Source organism: Prionailurus bengalensis, chromosome C2, assembly GCF_016509475.1.
Source record: "Prionailurus bengalensis isolate Pbe53 chromosome C2, Fcat_Pben_1.1_paternal_pri, whole genome shotgun sequence".
NCBI classification, from domain to species: Eukaryota; Metazoa; Chordata; class Mammalia; order Carnivora; family Felidae; genus Prionailurus; species Prionailurus bengalensis.
In genome coordinates this window covers 105,893,636-105,920,300 of record NC_057350.1, presented here as the reverse complement: position 1 = coordinate 105,920,300, position 26,665 = coordinate 105,893,636, and the positions used below count along the sequence as shown (strand labels likewise).

The window sequence follows — 26,665 nt, the reverse complement described above, 5'->3', positions numbered from 1 at the left end:
GCTGGCTAAGCTACCCAGGCTCCCGTATAATTGCTTTTTAAAACATTATTCAGATTTATGAACATCTAAATGCTAAACAGACTAAAAAATAAAGACCAATTTGTAAATAAGCCTATTTTAATGTTGCTTACAATAGAATACATAGTTCTCTTGATGGCTGCAGGTAGGTAAGGCTGTCTGGCTGTATTCAGAGAACCACCACAGTAATGGTGTTTTCCTAACTGGTGAGTAGCCTTCAGTAATTGTCAAGAGTTACTTGTCTGAAAGTGCTGTCAAACCAGCAAGACTGCATTTATGCATCCATCGTTCTCAGGATTGTTGGTAACCTGGGCATATTTTCCCCAAATAACCTTGCCTCCTTGTGTCACAAGGCCCAACTCCCTCACGTTCACCTCAATGACAATATCTTTGGTAATAACACCCAAAGACGTATATAGTGGGGATGAGGGATTCTTTTTTACACCAAGTAGTGGCAGACAAAAGATGGCTTTCAATTCAGGATGTGTTACGTGGCCTTTTTGAAATGTAAGCCCATTGGCCTAATGAATCTTTCATATTTAGGTGGTTTTCGAGTAAAGCCATCTCCAACAAAGCAGACTTTAGTAACCATCCTCTTCCATGCTTTCTTTTTTCTCTTTCCTGTTCGAATAGCTTTTAATACTGCTGTTTCTCCCTGGGCACGAACTTTGGGCATAGGGACTTCCCATTTTCCTGCTTTCTCTTTTCATTTTTGTTTAATCATATTGGAAAGTTCTTTAGCTCGGGACCGTCCCTCCCTGTCCAGTAGATACGCAGGTACTGCTCCTTGTGGAGTCTTTTCATCCTTTGGCTTGGTGTTTCTCTTTTCATGCATCTTGATAGTCTTTTTCATTTGTATTTTCTCAGCGTGGTGCTGTTTATGGTAAAGCTTACCAATCATCTTTTTTGCCTTCTTTGAACGTTCATGAGCCTCTCGACCTTCCTTTCTCTTTTTCTCACGGTAATCCAACGATAGCCATAGTGCTTCCGGCGTAACTCAATATATTCGTTTTGTGGCTTGGTGACGGCCACAGAGCCACCGGGTGCAGCTGCCAGGGCGCAAAGACTTATCGTTATTAATGCAATTTTGTATTACAATTACAATTTTGTAGAGAATGACAATGGACCCTAAATATTCTAGCTTTCGGTTGACACATTGCAGGTTTCCACTTTGCATTCATTCCTCTTTTTTAAGGTACATAGTATTCTTACAGAAATATAATTTTATTCAGTCGGTGTTTAACCAAGACTTAGAAGACTACTTAAGTTGCAAGCCAATCCCAATCAGCCAGTGTGAACAGTCCTGTGTTAAGCTGTTTTGGTGCTTCAGGGAGAAAGTGATGGAAGGGACTCCATGTTGGTTTCATGAAACTGAGGTATGAATAATGGGCAAGTAATGGACTACCTGGTGTTCATGCCAGTAGACCCCCCTCCTGCACATCTGCTTTCACAAGCACTTGACACAGGTTCTACATTTTTTAAATGTGCCAAGTACATAAATTTGGTTGGTGTGTTTTTCTAAGTGCTCTCTGTGACTCTGTAAAAGGAGCATTAACCATTAGGAAGGTTACAACACTGGGTAGAAAAGTAAAAGTATTTTTTGAATTTTGTTCTCCACAGGTTAACTTTTAGCTTCAATGTGTTTTTGGTTTTGTTTTGTTTTTGCTCCCCCACCCCTACCACATTGGCATATGTGAGAGTGTGTGTGTGTGTGTGTGTGTGTGTGTGTGTGCGTGTGTGTTGAATAGATAATAACTAATTAGGAATTCTCTTGAGAAAAAGTCTCAGCCAGAGAAATATGGGGAAACCATGCTGGAGAACTCTGACACAGCTGTTTAATTTTGGCAAGGAAGAAAATTGGAGTTCTTCTTTGTTTGGGTATATGAGGCACCGTTGTACCATGCTGCAGTGTGGTTTGACCGGAGGGAAGCTAATGCATGGGCACGTGCTTTATACCTGCTGTCTTATTTGGTCCTCAAATAACCCTTTGAAGCAGGTGTTATTATTCTCCTTGTAGAGACAAGGAAGTTGAGACTTAGCTAAGTTACAAAATTTGCCCCAGGTATATTTTTTAAAGGATTTGACCAACTTTTGAATCCAGACATTTCTAAACTCAAAGACCCTGTTCTTTCTACTACACCAAATGGCCCAGTACCCAACTTATGTTGGGTTAAATAAGTCTTTTTTGTCTTTCAAATAAAAATGCAAGCAACATTGAACATTTATTCTGTTTAGTGTTTCTCAACAGAGTAACAGATAGTTTCTCTGGAGCCCTTATGTTTTCACTGAGAATTTGATTGCTTTTGTTTTCATTTTGATAAGAACCCATTCTTATTCTGGATAGTAAGCATATTCTGGATCACCTGGATTGTCGCTTTATAACTGAGTACTACTCTATTATGTAAGCAATTCTGGTTCTATTTGTGTTTATTTTTTTAAATTTTTTTTTCAACGTTTATTTATTTTTGGGACAGAGAGAGACAGAGCATGAACGGGGGAGGGGCAGAGAGAGAGGGAGACACAGAATCAGAAACAGGCTCCAGGCTCTGAGCCATCAGCCCAGAGCCTGACGCGGGGCTCGAACTCACGGACCGTGAGATCGTGACCTGGCTGAAGTCGGACGCTTAACCGACTGCGCCACCCAGGCGCCCCATCTATTTGTGTTTACACTGACACCAAGAAATATTTCTCCACCTCAGAGATTGCTAGCTGCTCTACCAACATCCACTCTTTCTTACTTCCTTACTAACAGAACCCTGATTTGACTGCAGGTGGCAATATTCCTGTATTACCCAGACTCTCTTGAAGTTAAGAATGGCCATGTGACACATATCATTCTGGCCAATGATATGTAAGAGAGTTATTGGGTAGGGCTTCCCAGAAAGATTCTTAAACATGGCTACTTAGAGGCTAATGCATTTTGCACTGTCTGTTCTTTCTCCTTTTCTAGGCTGGAAAGAGATTGAGTTATGACCACGAGGGCAGGAAAACATGCTAGGGATGGCTGCAAACGGGATGAGTGTGAGTCTCTGATGACTACAAAAAAACCCCACAAAAAACAAACAAACAAACAAACAAAAAAACCCACAACATCATGACAGTGATGGATATGGCTATCTACACACTACTTATTATATGAGAACCATAAGCTGATATTCAAAATAGCTTTAGTGTGATGGGGTGCCTGGGTGGCTCAGTTGTTTAAGTGACTGACTCTTGATTTCGGTCAGGTCATGATCTCACAGTCTGTAAGTTCAAGCCCCACATCAGGCTCTGCACTGACAACATGGAGCCTGCTTGGGATTCTCTCTCTCTCTCTCTCTCTCTCTCTCTCTCTCTGCCCCTCCCTGCTCTCTCTCTCTCTCTCAAAAAATAAACTAAAAAAAATTTTTTTTAAATAGCTTTAGTGCGATAATTTATATACCATGAAATTCACCTGTTTTAAGTGTATAATTCAATGATTTTTAGTAAATTTTCAAAGTTGTGCAAACATCGCCACTACTCAAATGTAGAAGAAGATCCTGCTTACCAAATCCCACTCCCAACCCTAGGCAACTATTCATCTGCTTTCTGTTCCTATAGATTTGCCTTTTCTGGACATTTCGTATAAACAGAATAATACAATGTATAATTCTTTTGCATCTGGTTTCTTTCACTTAGCTTGCTGGTTTTCAGGTTCATCCATGTAGTAGCATGTATCAGTAGTTCTTTCTTATTGCTGAATCATACTCCATTATATAGCTATCCCACATTTTGTTTATCCATTCATCAGTTCATGGACATGTGGATTGTTTCTACTCCTTTGATATGAGTAAGGTTGCTATGAACACATACATGTCTTTGTGAGACATGTGTTTTCATTGATCTTGGGTGGATACTTAGGAGTGGAATTACAGGGTCATATGGTAAATTTATGTTTAACTTTTTAAAAATTTATTTATTTTTGAGAGAGAGAGAGTGAGAGAGAGAGAGAGCACATGCGAGTGGAGGTGGGACAGAGAGAGAGAGAGAGAGAGAGAGAGAATCCCAAGTGGGGACTCCATCTCACGGATCGTGAGATCATGGCCTGAGCTGAAATCAAGAGTCACACTCTTAACCAGCCGAACCATCCAGGCGCCCCTGTTTAACTTTTTTTAAAGAAACTGCCAAACTGTTTTTCAAAGTTGCTGTACCACCTTACATCCTCACCAGCAATGTATGAGGGTTCCAGTTTTCCCATATTCTCACTAATAATTATTTTGTCTTTTTGATTATACCCATTCTATTGGTCATGAAATGGGATCTTACTGTTGTTTTAATTTGCATTTCCCTAATGACTAATGATATTGAGCATCTTTTCATGTGCTTATTCATCTTTTAATGGGTTTGTCTCTTATTAGTTTATAAAGAGATTTTTATATATTCTGGTTAGAAATCCTTTATCAGAAATACTATCAGCACATATTTTGTTCCAGACTGTGGTTTATATTTTCACTTTATTTTTGACAATTTTGAAACACCAAAGTTTTTAATTTAAATGAAGTGTAGTTTTCCCATGTTTTTTCTTTTATATATTATGCTTTTGGTGTTGTATTTAAAAACACTTTTCTGCATCCTTTATATTTCCACATAGACTTTAGGATCAGCTTATCAATTTCTACCAAAAGTCTACTGGAATTTTGATAGGAACTGTGTTGAATCTATAGGTCAGTTCGAGGATAATTGCCATCTTAATTATACTGAGTGATGTAATCCATGAATATAGAATGTCTCTCCTTTTTTTTAGGTCTTTAATTTCTCACAGCAATAATTTATAGTTTTCAGTGTATAAATCTCATACATCTTTTATTCCTTAGTTTCTGAAGTCACTGTTTTACAGACTATTTTCTGCTAAATTGAAATCCTGATTCATGTTCTAATTGGCAAATAAAATAGAAAGTTAAAGGAATAGAAGTAGACTTAACATACATAAATAATATTTTCCTGTGAAGGGTAAATGATTCTTGGTGCATTATATAAATGATCAGTTTCACAGTGGAAAATGAATAAAAGCAGTGAAGAAACCAAATAACTGCAGGGCACACAGAACATTGGCATATCCTGGGCACCTAGGTGCCTCAGTCAGTTGAGCATCTGACTCTTGATTTCTGCTCAGTTCATGATCTCATGGTTGGTGGGCTCAAGCCCTGTATTGGATTCTGTGCTGTCAGTGCAGAGCCTGCTTGGGATCCTCTGTCTCCCTCTCTCTCTGTCTCTCCGCAGCTCTTGCTCACTCGCGCGCGCGCTCTCTCTCTCTCTCTCTCAAAATAAATACACTAAAAAAAATTGGCATATCCAACCCAAATGAACCTTTGCCTTATAGTTAGTACCATATGTGTGAAAGCCAATAAAGCAACATGATCTGTCACAATAACTCAGTATTTGTTCACTGTAATTAACTGGTTGTATATCATTTATGTTTATATTTATAAATTTATTTTATGTATTATCAGCATAAAGAATTTATACCTAGTTTTACATTTATTGGCCCAATATTTTTCCCTTTAATGGATGTCTGGTATTCAACATGGGGAAACACTGATTTTAGTTTATTAGTTTACAGAGCATTTTCAGTTTACCATCTTATTATTCTCACAGCAACCCTGGAGCTTGGGTAAACTAAGGGTTTTTAGTATTCCCACATTATAAATGATGCAGATAAAACTCATAGACATAACTGATGTGCATAATTTTATACATCTCTAATGTGGCAGTTCTGGGATATAAAATTAGGAATTCAGGCTCCAAATCCCTAACCCTTTCTGCTACATGTATTAGTGATTCTTGATCACTTTCTTAAACCCTGCTAAGGACACAAGGGAAATATAAAACTTTTGTGAGGCTTTGCAATCTATGTAGGGAGGTAAAACCCATGAAACGTGTTAAAAGTAAGGTTAGTGCAAGAGAGCCCACAGCCCAGACACCAAGTTCTTTTGGCATCTACAGAATGCAGACAACTCAATGGACTTGAGTAACTGAGTAGGAAAACATGACCTGAACCATGTAGAGGGCACTATCAGGCAGCCCAGATCCATGACCCCACCCTACCTGCCTTCGGAACTGGAGCACTCATTCCCCCCAGCTGCTTGGAATATTAACAGTCAACAGTTCTCTTCCAGGAGCCTCTCTGGGGAATTGCCCATGGCCAAAGATAGCTGCCTTGCCCAAGGGCAGCCCATATCTAATGTCTGGTTGATGGTGGGGGGACTTAAAGGCTGACCCTTTCTTCTCAGCTTGGGTCAACTCTTAAGAGCCATCCCAGCCCCAGAGCTCCCTTACAGGGGAGCTAGGCTTTTCTGCAGCTGCATTAGCAGCCGGCTTCTCCTTCTGCCCTGTATTACTTCCTCTAGTCCCTCCCAGCTGTAGATCCCCAGCGTGCTCCTTGATGAAGTTCCTCCTGGTGACCTCCATCTCAGTTGGCTTCCTGGGGAACCAGCCTGCACCAAATGATCTCTAAGGTTTCCAGGGAGTGGTAACAGCATGAACAAAGGCCTTAAGGCCAGAATTCTTGAGGCCATAGCAGATTAAATGGAATAGTGTTTTATAGAAGCTAGAAAACAGTGGCCAATGGTGGAAGACTTGGGAAAACAGGATGAGGTATCAGCCTTGATGGAGAAACACCGCAAAAAGCCTTCACTGACCCAGTGAGAATATTGGAGCCGACCCAGACATTCCCTTGACACAGCAAATGTGTCACCTAATATCAACCCAGACCCTGAACATTTACTGCTCCATTCATCTGATTCTGTGAACTCTGTCCTGAAGCCAGAAAGGGAAAGTCTGAATTTAAGATCTCCCCTGCCAACTTTCTTTTTGTGTGATTTTAGAGCTTCTGTTGCTCATTGGGAAAATGGGTATGTTTTGAGGATTGAAATATTCCTAATTTCAGTGGCAGTTCATTGGTATCATGTGATAGAAGGCTTCCAGGGCCAATATAACTTTTGGTGATGCTAGGCTAAATTAGGTTAAATGTATGTCTTTACTGTAGGTTTTCTCAGTCTTTAATATATTGCTGTGCCTTGTGGTCTCAAGGAGGAGGATGGTAATGTAAATCATCTTACCTTAACTCATCAGGAAGACCTTTCCCCACTCCTGACACCCTCCAGGGAGCATCTCCTAGGCTTGTGTCCTGCTGAAGCCATACTGAGAAACTCTGGCCCATCACATAGGCAGTTAGCAAATGTTAAATCAGATTGTATCAATTACCATGGTCTGCCCTGCCTTAACCTTCACCTAAGTTAGGAATCTCTCAGAAATATGTTAAGACTTCCCATTGACTTTGGTAGTCAAGATCAATGTGGTCTTGCTTATTTAATTCAGCTAGGCATACTTCACTTTAAGGATATCTCCAAACCACGATGTGTATCTTTTAATTTTATTTTTTTTAATTTTATAATGCTTATTTATTTTTGAGAGAGAGAGAGACAGAATGTGAGTGGAGGAGGGGCAGAGAGAGAGGGAGACACAGTATCCAAAGCAGGATCCCGGCTCTCAGCTGTCAACACAGAGCCCAACATGGGGCTTGAACTCACAAACTGTGAGATCATGACCTGAGCCAAAGTCAGATGCTTAACTGACTGAGCCACCCAGTGCCCCACATGTGTATCTTTTAAAGAACAGTACTCTCTCAAGCCTTTAGATTGGAGAGAAACATGGGTTTCCAATGCATGTGCTCTCCATTGGATGGGTGGTGTCCACCCTGTTGTGCTGAAACATATGATGGCTGCCTTGCAGGGACAGAGCAATGTGTGGAGAAGGATGCTGAAGCTGTGTTTGGACTGTATGAGCAAGTGTGTTCTGATAGATGAGTGATATCCTCCATTAACAAAACACTTGCTACCTTTATTTTAGGCTGTAGTTTAACTGATACATTCCTTTGCCTTTTGAAGACAGTGGGGGAATAAATAAATTGTAAACTATCCCCAATGCATGTTCAGAACTAACTCATTATTGTCATCTTCTTTAGAGAAGTTGAGTCTATGCCAGTGTCCTTCATATCAGTTAATGGCAGTGGCCTCCGCCATCATATCCATGATATCCATGACCACTCAGTCACCAACTCTTCTAAAGATGCCTCAAATCATCCTCCTCCCCATCACAGATGCCACTCCCATTCTACAAATGCTACGAATTCTCACCCAACTGCTACAGCTTCTCTCTGGCCTTCTTTAAATCTCCCCTGCGATTTACCCACCTGTCTACCCATTCAGGTGGGTCTCCTTCTCAAACCTTTTAATGAATTCCTCAGGGTAAAGCCTAAACTCCTAAATTTGGCATGAGAGGCCTCCCAAATCTGTATCCTACTTATCTCTGGTATCGTTCTTGCTATTTTCTTATGCTCTACCAAAACCACTCTGCTGAACTGCCTAATTCATGCTGTTCTTAGCTTCCATGCCTTTGCTGTATCTTCTGCCTGAAATGTTCACTCTGTCCTTTACCTGCCAGGTGAATGCCTACCCGTCACAGGAATTCAGCTCAGCCATCAACTACTCCAGAAAATCTTGCTTGACCCCTCCCTTTCCCAGACTTGCTTAGATGCCCTAACCAATTATATGTACTATGTCTAAATAATGTAAATATGCAATGTATAATTGTCTGTTTATATGCCTGTCTGCACCTTGATAGTGGGGATATGTCTTCTTTCATCTCTATATTCCTAGTACTTATTAACATGCCTGCTTTGTCTTAAGTACTCAATAAAAAATGTATGGACTAAGTGAAGGAAGTAAAAATCTGTCATGAATAAAATTATGCCAACAGCAGCCCGTGGATATTGAGAACATAATCCATGCTCAGGTAAAGAATTTTCTTTATGGATTAAGAATGATTGCCATGCATGGCTGGTAGGGTCTGAAAAGGAAAAGCAGGCAACAGGGTGTCATCAGTAAAACCAGCACTGAGCAGATTCTGTTAGCCTTAAGTGTCATATAAAGCAACATGGACACTGAGTTACATCTTTCTTTCCCTGGAAACCAATCACTTTGAGATGTGCTTAGCTGGGTTTAAAGTAATTTCCCTCTTTTGTGTGTGGCCATTCTAGGTATTTGCCCATATCTGTATTTCTGTAGCTGTCTTTTTAAAAATGCCTATAATTTGGCTTATTTTCTTCATGGATTACAATAATTTTTTTTAATGTTTATATTTGTTTTTGAGGCAGAGGCAGAGCATGAGGGGGAGAGGGCAGAGAGGGAGACACAGAATCGGAAGCAGGCTCCAGGCTCTGAGCTGTCAGCACGGAGCCCGACGCAGGGCTCAAACTTGTCAACTGAGAGATCATGACCTGAGTCAAAGTTGGACACTCAACCGACTGAACCATCCAGGTGCCCCCATGGATTACTATAAAAAGAACACCTTACTACTGATTAAATCAGATTTAAGTCAACCCAAGTGACCTATGGTGAATTACCAAGTAGATTAATACTTCTTCTCAACTTAAGTGACGACAGAGGAAGAATTGAGTGTGAGTTGTCACCTCCTGGTTAAATTCTTCATTGTACTTTCATCGCTGTGTTTTCTGCCAGTTGGTTTTGAATGGCCTTGGGAATACGGTCTTCCAGACTCTTCGGTGCCCCCATTGTTTGGATTTTGTTTTCTTATACACATATACTTACAATGTGCTATAATCTAAGAACCCTAATTTAAAATAAACATGCAGTCCCCTCTCACTCATCTGATGGTGAGACCTTCAGCAACTGAGGCCAAGTGAAACCTAGACAGATACCCTAAAGTCAGACAACGAAGTCAACAGTGATCAGCAAAAGTGTTTATAAAGTCCACGTATATTACACTCAAGTAGGACACGAGTGTGTGCGGAGGAGTAAGCTACCATTGTGTGGAAATTTCACTCGTTCCCAAATGGTGCTAAATAAAGAAAGCTTTTTACACAAAGCAGTACCTGCAATGCTCTTATCACATGGCTCCCAGTCACAGTGCTGTGTCTAACACTAATGTGCTAGGGATAAAAAGCAGTAGAAAAGCTGGAAGCAATAGCTGGGTATACTTCAGTAACGCTCTGAGATTCAAAACTCAAGTGGAAATGAGTGTATAATGGTGTAGCAAAGCTGATCCCTTGTAAGCCTCCTGAACAACTTGCCATCAACTTTTCTCTGCTATCTCCTCTCCTAACCACCTCAGATTCGTATCCGCTTCCCCAGGAAGGGGCAGAATGGAGCTGTGGGCAGAGCACTGTCTGGGAGTCTGCAGGGCCTCTGCATGTAGGCCAGCCTAGGGTCCAGGAATCCCTGCCATGAGCTTCCTCAGTGCCAGAGGCTTTGCTCTCATGAGCTCCTGCAGCCCGCATAACCACACCAAGAGGAGGCACTGAGGCTTGGAGAAGCCAAGTTTCCGAGCCATGGTCACTGAGCAGGATCAGGTGTAACCTGCTTAGAGGCCCTGCCCTAGTCTGTGGAAATGTCATAAGTCCTTTCCCTTTCTGGAAAATTATAATTTTGTTAAGGTAAAAAAAAAAGTTCTATGTTTCAGGTTCTTAATTTTCAAATGAAAAAATCTAATTATGTGGTCCTTGCCCTCTGTCTTAGTTATCTATTGTTTTGTAACCATTTACTATAAGATTTAACAGCTTGAAACAACAAACATTTGTTATCTCACAGTTTCAGATGGTCAGGAATCTGGGAGCTGCTTAGCTGGGTGGGTGGTCCTGGCACAGAGTCTCTCCTGAGATCATGGTCAGAATGTTCATCGGGGCTGCACTTCTCCGGAGACTTGAGTGGGTCCTCTTGCAAGTTGGCTCATGCACATGGATGGAGGCTGGCCTCCATTCCTCACCATGTGGCCCTTGCCAGTGGTTGCTTGAGTGTTCTTATAACAGAGTGGCTAACTTCCCCCAGTACAGGTGACTGAGGAGAAAGAATGGGAGAGAGAGAAAGCAGATGTGTCTTTTTAAACCTAGTGTCACTTCTGCTTTTCTTTTCTAAGTCCAGCCCTCACTCAGGGAGAAGGGAATTAGGTCCCACTTCATTAAGAGAAGAGCACCAAAGAATTTTGGACATATTTTAAAACCACCCCACTCTCGAGGCACCTGGGTGGCTCAGTCAGTTAAGCAGGCGACTCTTGATTTTGACTGAGGTCATGATCTCATGGTTCATGGGATTGAGCCCTGTGTCAGGCTCTGCACAGGGATTCTCTCTCTCTCTCCGTCTCTGTTTGCCCCTCCCATGTGCCCTCTAAATAAATAAATAAATAAATAAACTTAAAAACTTACAAAAATAACACCCCACTCTCTCTAACCCATATCCATACATCTTCTGAGGAAAACAAAACAAAACGGAAAAGCACCACCACTAAAGGTAAATTGCTTTGCTTTTTCTGTTTGACTGTCACTTGCATGTTCTTGCCACCCAGTGGCTTCAATTAAGAAAACGTTTCCCCATCCGTGAACTGCTTCCTAAGGAAATGGTTATTTGCATAGCAGAGAAATCTTTACTTTTCCAAGGAATTTACAGGGACATATAATACAACTTGTCCTTTCGATTAAGCTCTGATTTGGACCAGGCACTCCATCTGAGAATCTGCCTCCCACTCTTTATCATGTGGGCCAGTGGCCTAAGGTGGGGCCACCAGAAGGCTGAGTTCTCCCACAGATCCTCCCCCCCACTCTTCTCTCCTCCTGTCTCCCTAGATGAGGCCTGGGCCTCAGGGTGGGGATTAGCCTGCTGCCCGGGATTCCCAGCCTCAGGACCGACAGCAAAGGTCATTAGGTCCTGGGAGTCATCTCTCCCTGGGCCAGTTGATCTTAGTTGGGATCAGCCAGTTACTTCCAGGCTTGAATGAAAGTTCTACTAATTACTAGGGCCACCTGGCAACCTGGAGAACTCTGCTTGTTGGCCATTCCCAGCTGCCTGCCCAGACTCTGGGTGGACATTCTGTAAAAAGACTTCCATGGCTCCAGGAGGGCGGCCCTAAGGTTAATTCTATAGTTTAAAGTGACTTTCTTAGAAGAAGTGAGCAGAACCAGTTCTAGAATCAAGGTGTTTTTACCTTTCCCCCACCGTACCTACCTTAATCAGAATTAGTATAAGGAAGTTCTGCCACTTAAATCAGACACCAAGACTAACTAAACACTTCAAATTATGATTTCTTCCTATGAGAGGAAATGATTAAAATTTCTAAAAATTACAATTATAGACAAGTTATGCTTAAAAATACATGTGTGTATATACATATTTCAAATGTGTTTATTAGTATGGAATATTTTAAAACCTTTAGCTTTCATTCTGCCTGAAATGAAGTGAATTTTACACTAAAGGGGTGGAGGTAGTTATTAAAACAAAGTAACTGAAACCTTAGGAAAATTAAGAATGAAAAAATATGTGCCTCTATTTGACCATTCATACCCACAAAATGTTTGTTGAGGTGACCGCTACAGTCAACTCTCTAAATGCTGGGGACAACTATAAATAAAACAAATTCCCGCTAGTATAGAGCTGATACGATACTGGGAGTTAAACAATAAACAAACAAGAACATATATAGTATTTTAAATGTGGTATGTGCTAAAGATAAAGCAGAGGCATGTGCTCTCATACAAAGCCCCAAAGTGTGGAGGCAGGGAGAGGCATCAAGTAAGAAGTATAACGTTAAACAGGATGGTCAAGGAAGACCTCAAAGCCAAGGCAACATTTGAGGAGCGATCTGGAGAACGTATGGTAGCAAGTCACAGGCTATCCAGGGCAAGACACAGGCTATCCAGGGCAAGAGAGTTCCAAGCAGAAGCAGGAAGTGCAAAGCCCCTGAGGCAAGAAGGTGCTAGGCCTGATCAAGGGCTAATGAAAGGGCTTTGTGGCAGGGACCAAATGAAGGGATGAACAGGTCCTGTGGGTGCCAGGAGGCAGATGATAGAAATCTCTGCAAGCTCTTAGCAGGGCTTTGGCTTCTACTGGGAATGAAATGAGGACCATGAGAAGGTTTTAAGCAAACCTGAGAAATGATATAATCAGATTATGTTTTAGAAGTATCCTGGATATTGTGTTGAGTATTTACCAAGGTAAGAGAGGTTGGAAGGACAGAAGCAGAGAATCTGGGTAGAAGACCTTTGTAGTAATCCAAGTGAGAGATGATGGTTGTTCAGAATGGTGGCAGTGGAGGTGATGAGTAGTGGGCAGATTCTGGATATATTTGAAGGTTCAGCCAAAGAAGATTTGCTGGTGGGCTGTAGGGTGTGAGACGCAGGGAAGAGTCAAGGATGACCCCAGATTTTAGGCCTGATTGACATAAAGCATGGAGCTGTCATTTACTGAAATGGGGAAGACTGTGAGTAAAGAGTTTGCAGGAGTCAGGTGTTGGGGAAATGGAAGTTTGTTTTAGACCTTATAAATTTAAGACATACATCTATTAAACATGCAAGTAGAAATGGTGAGTTTGCAGTGAGATACAGGAATCTGAGTTTAGGGATTGGTCCAGGCTAGAGGTATAAGGGTTGAAGTCACCAACCAAGAATCTGGATGGCATTTCCAAGGAAGTGAGTTCCAGATAGAGAACAAACCCAAGGACTGAGCCTTGTGTATTCTAGTGTAGCACTGTGCAACAGAACATTCTGTGATGGGAATGTTCTCTCCTCCGTCTAATATGATAGCCACTAGACACAGGTGACTACTGAGCACTTAAAATAGGACTAGTGCCAACTAAGTAACTGAATTTTTACTATTCTGAAATTTAAATTTAAGAAGCCACATGTAACTAGTGGCTACCATATTGGACAGCACAGCTCTGGTAGCTAGAAGTGGGGGAGAGAGGGGAAATCAGCAGAGGACAGGTTTTAACACAGGAAGAGAACCAGAAGAGAATGTTGCCTCAGAAACTGATTGTAGAATAGTTGAATAGTGCTCATAGATCTAGTTTGAGGAAGACTGGGAAATCTTGGGATTTAGGAAGGTGTAGCCATTTCAGTGGCATGGGAGAACAAAACCAACTGGAGAGTGTTCAAAAGAGAATAAAGGGCAGAGAGAAATTGTAGACAGTAAGTCTGGACAACTCTCTCAGGAAGTGGTGTGGTTGTCTACAAGAGTGTGGGAGGGAATGGACTCGGGAAATATAGAGGAGACCAGGCAGCACAAAGGGCACACTTGGGATAAGCAGTCGTGAATTTAAAGTGAGTATGGTTGTATATTTTTCTCCAGCCACATATGTCAGCCTGGAAATAGGCACAGAGTAGCAAAGAACTAAATTTAACCACAGTTGGGATTTAACTTGAGTCTGAACTTGGTGGTTATAACGATGGGCCATGGAATCTAAGATGAGAGAGAAGGGAGGACATAATGGGACTGAGGGATGGGAGGAAGATGGACAGTCTATGTATGGGGTGCAGGGTCTAGTGCAGCTGAAGAATTATTGGAATTAGAATATTAGAGTTAGCCAGAATGGGAAAACAAGATTGTTGGAGAATAAGAGGATTGAAATTGAAATTTTGGAGGTCATGATGTTGTTGGTAATGGCATGGTGAGGATAGGACCATGGGAGTGGATGTAACTGAGATAGAATCGAAGAGGAAGGAAGTCAAGGAACTTACAGGCCAAGATATTGGAGGGCTATCTAGCCGACATGGAAATTCCCAAGAATTAGAACTCACATCAGAGACTGACTCTTCAAGGCATGAGGCAGGTAAGCTGCGAGATAACTACAACTAAGAGGGCTAATTAGAGGTGGTATCAGGAGTCTGTTAGTAGAAGAGTCAGAGCAGGGTGTTAGGGAGGAGCAACAATTGTCTGGAAGCAAGAGAGGAGCAAAGACACCTACTCATCCCCCAGGCCCCTAGCTAGAGAAAGGCAAGAGAGAAAACAGCTACCACTTGAAAGTGGTGTAGAAGGAGCTGTAGGGGAGACAGTGCTTTCAGGCTCCTGTTAGAGCAAGACAATGAAGGGAATGTTCCAAGAAGAGGGCCCCCTGGAAGGGCTACGGAGGACTGGGGGCAGCGGTCTGAGGAAGTTGTACAAAGCTGTATAGGAAGGCACTTAGGTAGATAAACAGTGACCTGGGAGTCGAGGGGGCATAACCAAGAGTGCTAGAGCAAGAGGGATTAGTGACAGTGTTGGGGCCAGCTCGGAACCAGCAGCTGGCATATGTTAGGTGATTCATAAAGGTCATTTTCCTCCTCTCCTCCTCAACAGCCTCTTAAATTTCATCTCCTCTCATACGGAAGGAACTTATGTCTTCCCATTGGTATTCGCGTGCCAAAAGTCAAAGATTCTTTTTTCTTCCAAAACCGAGAACCCACATAGTTCTCAAGCGAAATGACCATATGTCTGCTTCCCTTCTCTTCCCCCATGTGCCACCCAGGACCAGTGTCATGGGCATTTAACCTCTGAAATCACACAAGGCTCTTGGCTTCATGCTCTATTATCGCTGTCCTGAAAATCTTAATATTTGAACAAAAGGTTCCCATTTTCATTTTGCACACGGTCCTGCAAAGCATGTAGCTGGCCCTGTGCTTATTCCAACCCCCTAAAAACAAATAACAGATAAAACTTGACCATGGCGGGGTCAGGTCATTTGAATTATTATCCCATCCACATGTCAACATTTTGGTATTGAAGGGGATTTTTGAAAATAATGGAAAACAACTTAACCATATCATTTGTAAATAAGGAAGTAATTGAGTCCATCTAAAACCTATGAACTCCCAACTTTTAATCTTTTTTTTCAACATGAGAAACAAGCATCACTTTCAGAAGGATTCCTCATTTATTATTACCTCCGTGTATTAATAAGTTGAAAATCTGAAAGTTACTCCTAACTCCAAGTGAGCATGACTGATTTATTATTGCTCACAGTCAGGAGAACATTGAATCCGTACTTGAGAGTATTTCATGTCTGCATGTAGGAGCTCTCTCCTTGTCTTTACAGGAGACCTCCACTTCCTCTGGTGTGTACATTCGAGAGCAGTAGCCTTGAGTAAAAATAGAGGTGACACACGCAGGGCAGGCCAGGACAAGGGTGCATACCAGACTGAATAATCATTTATCTGGGGGTAGACAGCAGACTTGCCTCATTCCACTCACCATCTGGGGAAGGCAAATCCTTACACAGATTCAGCCGTCAAACTTGGATTATGGTAACTGGTGTTAAATGAAGAGTCCACATAGGCTCTCTAGATTCAGCAGTGCCAGACCGGTACTCAATGCACTCTTGACACAGATTCAAGATTAATTTGTCACCAACACAGGGCAAGCAGGTACCTGGAGTGCTGACACTTTCGTGGTTCTTTTAATGTGGAAATTGCAGTCGGTGATGATGCTGTAATACAGAATCGTAAGTATTTTCTACAGAGAGGGAGCATTTGGATTAGAGAGACTCGAGCCACATCCAGCATTTCTTCTTCAAATAGTAGAACACTTTCTGGAAAGCCGCAGCCTAAATTATAGGTTATGGCTTGATTTTTAGCTGTCATCTTTGTTTGTTGTCTTCTAAGAAAGTAAACATGCTAAAATAATTTTTTGTGTGTGCCTTTTTTTCATCTGGCCTAAACCACAGTGGATGAATTTAAAATTATCAGTCTTTCACAAACTCAGTTTACCTTCCTACGGGTCACTTTGCATCCTGGTCTTTTGATGAGAAAACTAGTTGGAACACTAGCATTCCTTAAGTACAGTAAAACCTTGGCTTGCCAGCATAATTCATTCCAGAAACATGCTTGTAATCCAAAGCACTTGTATATCAAAGTGAATTTCAAGAACCATTGGCTCAGTTGTGATCATGTGACATTCGGCGTCATGCACTACTCGTATTGCAAGACATCACTTGCTTACCAAGTTAAAATTTATTAGAAATGTTTGCCCAGGTCTTGTGGAACACTCGCAGAACAAGTTACTTGCAATCCAAGGTTTTTATGTGTAAGAATTCTGACTTTTTACTCTTATCAATGTCCTTCTTTGGGGTGTACAAGTTGACAACATCAAATTATTTGGTATTTTGCCAAGCTATCCTATGGAACCAAGAATTCATTACATAAGGTAGCCGGTTGGGAAGGGGAAAGACACATTAGGCTGGTTTTTTTCTTTTTTTTTTCTGACTAATTTTGAATTAAGTTGGGGTCAGTAGTCTAGTGGATTCAGCTTAGTAAGTGTTAACCTTATATGGGGAGCTGTAAATGATGATCTGCCCTCGGGTTCAGCTGGCACAGTCAGTCCTGCACCTGAGACACATCAGCAAGGTGAGGGGGCCCCGTTGAGCCTGCCAAAGCTATAACTCACAGCAAGGAGGGAAATGTAGCCAAAAGGCCTTACCATGTTTAGCTCACAGACTGGCAGTCAGCCACTTAGCTATCCAGGTGAGGCTTCACCCACTGCCTCGAGATGAAGAATCGGGCACTTGCCCAGCTTTACGACAATAGTGACTTGAGCTAATACCAGCTGGTTGCAGGCACACTCCTGCCCTGGATCCAAGGCTCTGATGGGAGAGAACTTCAAGAATTTCATGCATTCATTCAAATATTTGTTGAACACCTACTATATATGTCTGGCAGTGTGCTGTATGCTAGATATATAATGGTAGACTTGATATGGCCCCTACTTTCTCACGAACATACAGTCTAGGGGAGCAAATCAACATTACAAATCCCACCAATTAACTAATGGTTACAAATTGCAGTCAGTGCTAAGAAAGAAAACATAGTGTGCTAACTAAATTTGAGGTAGGACCTTACTTAGACTGGGGGCTTGGGGAAGGCCTCCCACTTGAAGCAAGAGAAGTTATTTGGGCAAAGAGGGAAGTATTTTGGTCAAGTTGAGAAATAACTCATGTGAAGGCCCTGAGTCAGGGATGAGCTTGGCTTTTCGAGAAAACTAAATGGCAGCCAGTATGCCTAGAGCTAAGTGAGCGAGATTGTGAGTGATGCAAAGGAAGTCTGGAGCGTAGATCAGGACCTAGAGCAGCAGTGTTGGGGAATTATTTCATCCCAAATATGTCATCCTAATGTGAAGGGAAACCTACCCAGAGTTTTAAACCAAGATGTGACATAATCTGTGTTTTTAGAAGTATTTTTCATTCACAGAGGGTAAGGCTGCAAGTTTTTTATAACAATTTGGGAACTAAATAAAAAAGCACGCAGCTATCAAGACAATCAAATAGGGCAACTGGGTGAGTAAATGAGGCTTAATTTTTTTTAAAACAATGTTTTGTAAATTTATGCCATTTAAAATTAGGGTGAGAGGTCCAATCACCTGTTATACTGACAGCTCCGTTGAAGAGATCACTTCTGTCCTTTGGAAAGTGAATTTGATTTTAAAAACCTCAAAACAAAACACAAGTAGCTTAAACCATCAGTGTAAGTTTTCCACTGCTGTCTGCAAAGCAGATGTGCAAAGCAGCCTTTTTAGCTGGCTGCTTTTCCTCATAGTTCTGCTGGAAGTCCAAGGCCGTGAGAGGAAGAGGGGAAGAGAGGAAGCATTGGTATCTGGGCATAATGGATTGTGTTTATTTTTCTAGTGTTTTTTTTTTCCTTCTCTTTTCGCTCTGCTTGAATGTTAAGAATGAAAACAAGCCAACTCTACTGTCTCAGACGAAGGGAGAGGAGAGGTATTAGAGTGAGGTAGATAGGGATTCTGTAGGCACTGAACCTCAAAAGCACTGCTAATTCCTGTCTTGGCTTTCTTAATAAATAATGAAAAAGCTACGCACTTACAATAAGTGAACATTTTGTTGGCCTAGCCTTTGTTTCTGAAAGAGGCTATCTTTGCTGTTCACAAAGGAAAACTGGTTTAAGTGAGAGAGTTTTAGAAGAGTTGGGGTTAACATGCCGATTAACTTTCCTGTTTATGAACAATCCATGACGGATTTTAACCCTCTTCTCTGAGCATGAGTCCCCTGGCTGTCCATTGTTCGGAGTAGCGTGATTTCCTAACCAGTACCTTTATATTCAGAATTTATTTCTAGAAGATGAGGAATTTTCTTAATTGAATAGCTTTAAGTAAGTGTATGAAATCATTAAATGACATTCTTGCATTTTTATTACACTTCAGTAAACCTTTTAGACCAATGTTTGCTTTCCTACCCATTAGCAAGTAAAAATCATTTGAACACCTCTTTTGAGAAGTAAGATTGATAAGAAAGATTGTAAATTCCAGACTGTTACTTAACTGGCCCCAGAAAAGCTGGTTAGAGAATATACCTGAGGAAGCTCTTAAGTACTAAATCCCGTTATAACTAATAAGCATTTCAACATTACTCTTGTATTGAGGGGGAAAAAAACAATAAGATTTAAGGACCACTAAAGAATTTTAATAGTTCCTTAGAGATTATGTTAATAGAGTTTAATCATAAATTATGCCTCTTTCCTGTGTTCAGTGACAAAGTAGGAAAATACGTCAGTTGATAAGCAGTTTCCAGAAGAGATATACTACATAAATTATGTTTCTTTTTTTTATCATTGCCTTGTTTTATTCTGTGAAATAAATCTTTTGAAAATAGTAACTAATTTTCATAATAAACTAAAATTGCATCACAAACTAATGATCTAGTGTGCGTAGCTTTTGAAAATTGTTTTTCACAGTGTAAAAAAGGAAAAAAAATCAGTGCCTTTATCTTCATTACATTTATATAAGGAAGACCTTGAATTGAAATCTAATTGATTTTGATGACTCGCCTAATGCTCATATGTACTGTGACATTAATTTCATTGTTGTTGCTCATTTGTAAACCTCAGTATACAAAATAAGCTTAATTTGAAAAGACCGCCATTTGACAGCCCAAAAGTAGTAGTGGGGTTAGTGGGTGCAGGGAGATGACAGTTTTTTAGTGCAAACATTATATAGGTTAGAAAATGGAGGCTCCTAGAGGCGCCTGGGTGGCTCAGTCGGTTGGGTGTCCGACTTCGGCTCAGGTCATGATCTCACAGTCCGTGGGTTCGAACCCTGCGTCGGGCTCTGTGCTGACAGCTTCAGATTCTGTGCTTCAGATTCTGTGTCTCCCTCTCTCTCTGCTCCTCCCTGCTCATGCGTTGTCTGTCTCTGTCTCAAAAATAAATAAAAACATTTACAAAAATTAAAAAAAAAAAAAAAAAGGAAATGGAGGCTCTTAGATATGAAGCTGTTGCCCAAGAGAATTGAGCCCAGAACCTAGGTCTGTGACTCCTGGTCTAAGGCTCTGTCAATTCCAGAACCATTAAAGACAGCTTAGATTGTAACTTTGGATGTAGTAGCTTTGTGTAACTTGAAACCCTTTCATTAATGTAACTGAAGACTTATGCACTTATGTTTTTGGTTGATATTAAAAATATCATTGAAAGATCAATACAACAGTGAAGGATACTTTTGACATTATTTTTGTTTTCTAATGTCATTCTCAGTTGGAATTGGTTAAAAAACACAGTTGTCCACTAGAGGTCACCTTTCTTCAAGATGAGGGTCAGTCCCCTTCCCTAATACTTTGTTAACCTGATTTTAAATCAACCATCACCACCTTGGAGAAATGAACAGCCTTTTCAGTCATCGGGGATTCCATGTACTCCTGTAGCTACATGCACTCGTATCAGTAGGGAAGGCTGACTGGGCAACTGAAAAACCTGGAGGGATGAAGGGAGATTGTGCCCCTGCTTCCCCTACACACACACACACACACACACACACACACACATACTCTGTGCTAGCTCTGGCTTGGGTCCTCTTGACATACCAACTTGTTTTTATTTGAAAGTCTTGTGTTAGCCCTGGAAGGTTTATACCACCTTTCACTTTTCTGCCACTGCTCTCTGTGACTCCAAAGGCTGGGAAATGGAGACGAAAAGAAATGACCCTTAAAAACTGACATAAATTTGGGATGAAACCATGTAGACTTCACCCAGATTTATCTGAGTCAGTTACTATTTTTCTACAGTGTGCGAATTTCAGTCAGCGTTGGCCAGAAAATACTATGGGGAGAGGACTAGGACTGTGTCCAATAAACAAGCACTTTGGCAGATTCTATTGAAATATAAACCATCGCATTATTCTAGAAGGAGAGGGAGGCTGCCTGCTATAGCACTGCCTGACGCATCAGGTTTCAAACTGTGTCATAGAAACCCAGAGTTGCAGGAGATATTTTTAGAGGTTCACTTGCACCTGTTCTATGAGCTTCTAAACACCTCATTCCCAGCACCACCCCCCCCAATCAAATTGGTAATGAGAAAGTTCTGAGATGTGAAAATAATTCCGAATATAGATACAAATGAGATTGTCTATGAGACCTTGGGCTTTTAGAGAAAAGTGGTCCTGTAAAGTGACAGTAAGAAGAATATAACCTTTTAGCCCAAATGTAGTGATTCCTTTCCTCATATCTATGCAAAGTATTTCTCCCTACCCCTTTTTTTTACATTAACATATTAATTTATCGTGCCGGGTTAAATAGTCTTTTACAGTCCTTAAAACTGTACTTGTAAATGTGTCATTGACCATGTGGGTGGTACCTCTGTACTGGTCTTACTGAAAAGTCATGCCTGTGCATCTCCAAGAAGGAAAAATTATCTAAGATGCCTAAGGGGCCCAGCACGGTTCACTGCCAGGTTAGGGTCAGGCATATCTGTTGGGCACATACCCTCATCAAGCCTAATAGGTAGATGATGCGGTGCCAGGTGAATGGCAGATACATCAGGTGAGCAGGTCTGGTTCTAGAGAGATGACCTCTGAGAAGTTTGCACACTCTGCCTTTTCGTGTCTATCTCTTATGAGAAGTGTGAGCAATTGCTATATATTGTCAGTAGGTCAATCTGGAAATAAATTTCTTGTTATTTTGCTTTCAAGCGTTTAGGTATATTTAATGAAGAATATCAGAGATTGCAGCATAAGCTATTAAAAAGGACTGCTGCCATTTCCGACTACTTATCTATGTGAAACCAGATTCTCTTGATGTGGTGCAATCCAACAAAATAAATAAATGTAAAAATACAGTTGGAATAAGACTGTAAATGACTTCTATAAATTCTATTTTCAAATGTCTATGTACAGCAAAGCCTCATGTTCTCAATGAAGGATATGATAAGTAAATATAAATTTGAACTAGAAGTTTTATGTTGATTAAAAACACTTCTATTATCTTGCATAGCAGTTTTCATTTTAAAAACAGATTCTAACACTTCAAGAAGAAAAGAAAAAGTGACAATCTTTGATTCACATTAATAATTTGCTCAGCAAAGTATTTTTTAATACCTGAAATAAAGGTATCCAGGATCAGAATAGTCAAAACTTCTGAGTATATTAGTTTACAGTGGTTTGTAAGACTCTTAGATAAGTTTCTTATTTATGGTTTAAGGATAAAAAAATTATAACCCATCTCATTTTTATCCTTCTCTTACTTCTCATTTCTGGGCCCCAGGGCATGTGGGAATATCCTGATACCAAGCGTTCTCTCTATATATGAAAAATGACCTTGCTGCAACAGGGGCCTTCAAGTCCATTACAGATGCTCTATCCCAGAAGTCACAGACCAAATTAACATGCTCAAATCACAGTTCATTGAGTCAGTTTAAAATGCATATCAGAAAGCAAGGAAAAGGGGCCGCACTGACATACATACAATATAGTGTAGGACTGCACTACCTGAATCTTGGGTTATACAGTATTTGTGTGTCCAGGCTTTCTGCCATGGCCACCTTCCCTACTGATGATAAGGTTAGGAAACTGAGTTGAGATTTGAGAAAGGAGGCCCAATTAGACCGAGGTATCTGCCAATGACATGCAACTTGCTTTATCAGAGACACAGGGGCAAGTCCCTCTGGCTTCCTCTGTAGCTTGCCCCCTCTTCTGATGAGCTGCTATGGATTATATTTGCATTTCTTAGGCAGAGGGTACATAGGGCCAGAATGGGAGTCACCAGTGCACAGTCAGCGTAAATCTAATGAATATTGAATGCCTCGGGTTATTTAGTGTGTTGTGAATATTAGGTGCTTCTTTAGTCTTTCTATTCCTTTCTATGACCTGCACACGTGTTTGATCCATGTCTGACACATCCAGGCTACATATACTTACTTACTCACTGACACTTAACACATATGATGAATTCTGCCTCTGTCTGCTTGCTTACTCATTGTCTAAATCTAAACATCTTGCACATTTCACATATGTCTGACAAACTACTACATACTCATTATCCTTAACACCTCTTACAAGTTTCATTCATCCCATTTGTTTTTCTTGTTCTTCTATAGCATTAACTGAATATTCTCAAGTGATACAGCAAAACCCTCTACAAAATCTCTTGGAAAAGCTGTCCACCATATTGGTCCAGACTCTCTGATCCCACTCTGGCCTTCCCTGCCTTTCAGGTCTTAACCACCTGCTGCTCCTTTAAGGACCCCAAGATAACCCCCCCCCCACCTGTGCTCCTGCATCTTTCTCCATCTCCTTACTCAACACTGCTTCGTAACTTTGCTCATCATATCTTCAGGTCCACAGCTGAATGAAGAACCATCACGTGCTCCTGGTCCAACTCCAGGACCTGGCCCTTTGGATGATTTTTCACCCATTGTCTTCAATTTCTCCCTTCCCTCTAGCTCCTTCCCTGCTGAACACATAGATGTTCAGGTCTCCCCTGTCTTAAAAATCAGCCACAACCAAACCTCCCTGTTCCACTATACACTCAAGCTACTGCCCTAATGCTGTAATTCACCAACAAACTTCCTTACAAACTGCTTTCTACTCAGTCCCTCAACTTCTTAACCACTGATAACCTGGCTTTTATCCCAACACACTACTACTGAGATTATTCTCTCAAGAGTAACTGATGACTTCCTAATAGTCAGAACTAATGGCTTTTGGTGGTATTTACCTTCCACCCTACTAGTCTTTTCCACTTCCCTCAAAAAAGTACTTGAAGCAATTTAGCTCTGCCAGCAAATCCCCTGGTGACCCCTCACTACATTGGATTTCATTTTCCTCTCACCCTGTCGACCACACTCCCTTCCCTTCCTCTTGCCCTCTAAATGTGGGCTTTGACCCAAGATTATTGTATTAGTTTTCTATTGCTGCTATAAAAATTTATCCCAACTTCATCAATACAAATAATTATCCTATAGTTCTGGAGGTCAGAAGTTCGCAAGTGGTCTCACTGGACTAAAATCAACGTGTCAGCAGGGCTATGCTCCTCCTTCTGGAGGCTCTAGGGGAGAATCTGTTTCGTTGCCTTTTCCTCTTCTAGAGGCCTCCCACACTCATGGACTTGTGAGCTCTTCCTCTGTCCTCAAAGCCAACAACACTGGCCGAGCCTTTCTCATACTGTCATCTCTGTTCCTTCCTCTTCTGCCTCCTCCTTTTACCTTAAGAACCCTTGTGGTGACACTGCGCTCATCTAGATAACCAGGATAATCTCCCATCTCAAGGTTAGCTGATTATCAGCCTTAATTCCCCTTTCCCAGGTGGAGACTAGGACATAAATACTTTGGGAGGTCATTATTGTGTTTACCACAGGGACATCTTTGTTTCTTACTAGTTCTTTCTCTACAGTCTCCCCCTTCATCTAATTTTCTGCAGCTTCAACTATCCTCTCCCTGCAAACACATCCCAAATTCTGTTTGCCTGACTTCTCTCCTGGGCCCCAGTTGCCTCCTGCACCTTCAGCTCAGAACTTCATGGTGAAAAATAAAAGAACTCATTACTGCAGCCCAATCCCCCAGAATCTGTTCCTCCTTCTGACTTCCCTGTTTCTTTGCACAGCACCAATTTTACTCCAGCCAGTGGTTGGTCTCAAAGCCTCATGACTCCTTGTCTTGTTCACTTCAACGTCAGATCAGTGGCTGGACGCATCGGTTCATTTTTCACAGTGTCTCATGCAAGCATCCCTTTGTCTCTTCTTTTCCATCCCCACTATGACCTCCATCCTTTAGGCGTCTCTTTTTTTTTCTTGAGCTATTGTATTGCCTTTAATTAAGAGGGGGGGAAAATCCATTTCTGCTCCTCTCCTCAGTACCTAAGAGCTATTTTACATGTTATTCTCATTTCATCCTGTCAGCAACCCAATAATCAAGGAATCAACATCCTCCGTTGATAGATGAGGAAACGGAGTTCCAAGATAAATGAGGTGACTTTCTGAAGGTCATGATCATTTATATATTCATTTAAAAATATTTAAATGAATGAATAAATGAATTAAATGAGAGCTTATTATATGCCAGGTATTATTTCAGATGCTGGGGACATTAGCACTGAATAAACCAACCAAAATCCAAGTTCTAAGTAAACTTGCATTAGTCTACAAATAGAAAAGATAGGTATTCAAGAAGTGAACAACCAAACCAACAAGATTATTGCAGTCTCCTGGTTTACCCTAGCTAAGAGTTCTCTTCGTCTCTGAATTCCCAGTGAGCAAACACAAAATCTCTTTTAAGGATTTAATCATCAGTTGTTATATGCAGCCATCTATATGCTGCCTTATTTCTCATACCAATCTCCTTGAGGACAGAAACATGTCTTTACACGGCACAGAATAGCCATCTGTTTCAACTGCAAGGTTGTAAGAATCAAGGGAGATGTTGGAGAAAGTACTTTGTAAACTATGAAGCCATTTTCTAAGGTTCATTGTTGCAGGTGTTGCCGATTGTGTTTTTTGGGTGAACACAGAACATCAGGAGAGCATCAGGAGAACATCAGTTCTCCCGGATGTGGACAGAATTGATTTGCCTCATAATTCCTTTGCTTCCATTGCCCCTTCCATTGCAACTGAAAGCTTTATAAAATGTCTACCTGCTTTCCCAAAATTCCTAAGGAAAAGCTTGAAAATTTAAGACAGTGCTTAAGACAATGATTTCCTTTTTCATCTTCCCCACCCTCCATAACTTCATTTTTTTTCCTAAAATTTCGTTATGAACATTTTCCAACTGGATAGTTTTTAGGTGAATACCTGCTTATGCACCTTCCAGATTCTACAGGTAGTGTTTTACTAAACTTGCTTTGTCACAGCTTTCCATCAAACTATCCCTCTACCTAGCCATCAGTTCCTCTAATTTATTTGATGCATTTCAAAGTTTCACTAAGCCTCCCTCTAAAAACTTAGCCTGCATATCATTAACTACAGTTCAATATTTGTTAAGCATATTTTTAAAGTTCTTTTGAGATAAATTTCACATACAATGAAATGCACAAATTTTAAATATATTATTCACTGAGTTTTGGCAAATGTACACACCTGTGTAAGCCAAGACCTTATCAAATCACACAGCTTGTGCCAGAAAATTCCTGATACCCCCCTCCAAGTCAGTCCCTGACCCCAGAAATTTGTTTTTGAAACTGTATGCTCCCATGACCTGTAGATGTGACTTTTTATCATTACATTTACTACCCAAAAAATCTCTTTGATTCTGTTGCTAGTAACTGCCGAATTGAAAAAATACTTTTCTGGATTTATAGACACCACAATTTGCTCAATGGCAGAAAAGTAGCCCAGTCAGGAAATACTCTAATTTTTCCTCCTTTTAAACATACCTTTGATTCAAATTTAGGTAGAGCCATACTACAACCTTTTACCTTATGATAGATTTTTTTAAGTTTATTCATTTTCAGAGAGAGAGCGAAAGAAAGATAATGCAAGCAGGGGAGAGGCAGAAAGAGAGAATCCCAAGCATGCTTCACACCGTCAGCATGGAGCCCTACTGGGGCTCGAACTCATGAACTGAGATTACAACCTGGGCCAAAATCAAGAGTCGGTTACTTCACCA

At 41.0% G+C, this 26,665-nt stretch overlaps 1 protein-coding gene and 1 pseudogene across 3 annotated transcripts in view; one reads left to right on the top strand and one right to left on the bottom strand.

Annotated features, from left to right (window-relative positions):
* LOC122491791 (schwannomin-interacting protein 1) overlaps positions 1-26,665 on the top strand; it is a 575,458-nt gene that overhangs the window by 492,734 nt on the left and 56,059 nt on the right. The window lies entirely within an intron of this gene.
* On the bottom strand, positions 100-6,447 carry LOC122492228 (annotated as a pseudogene).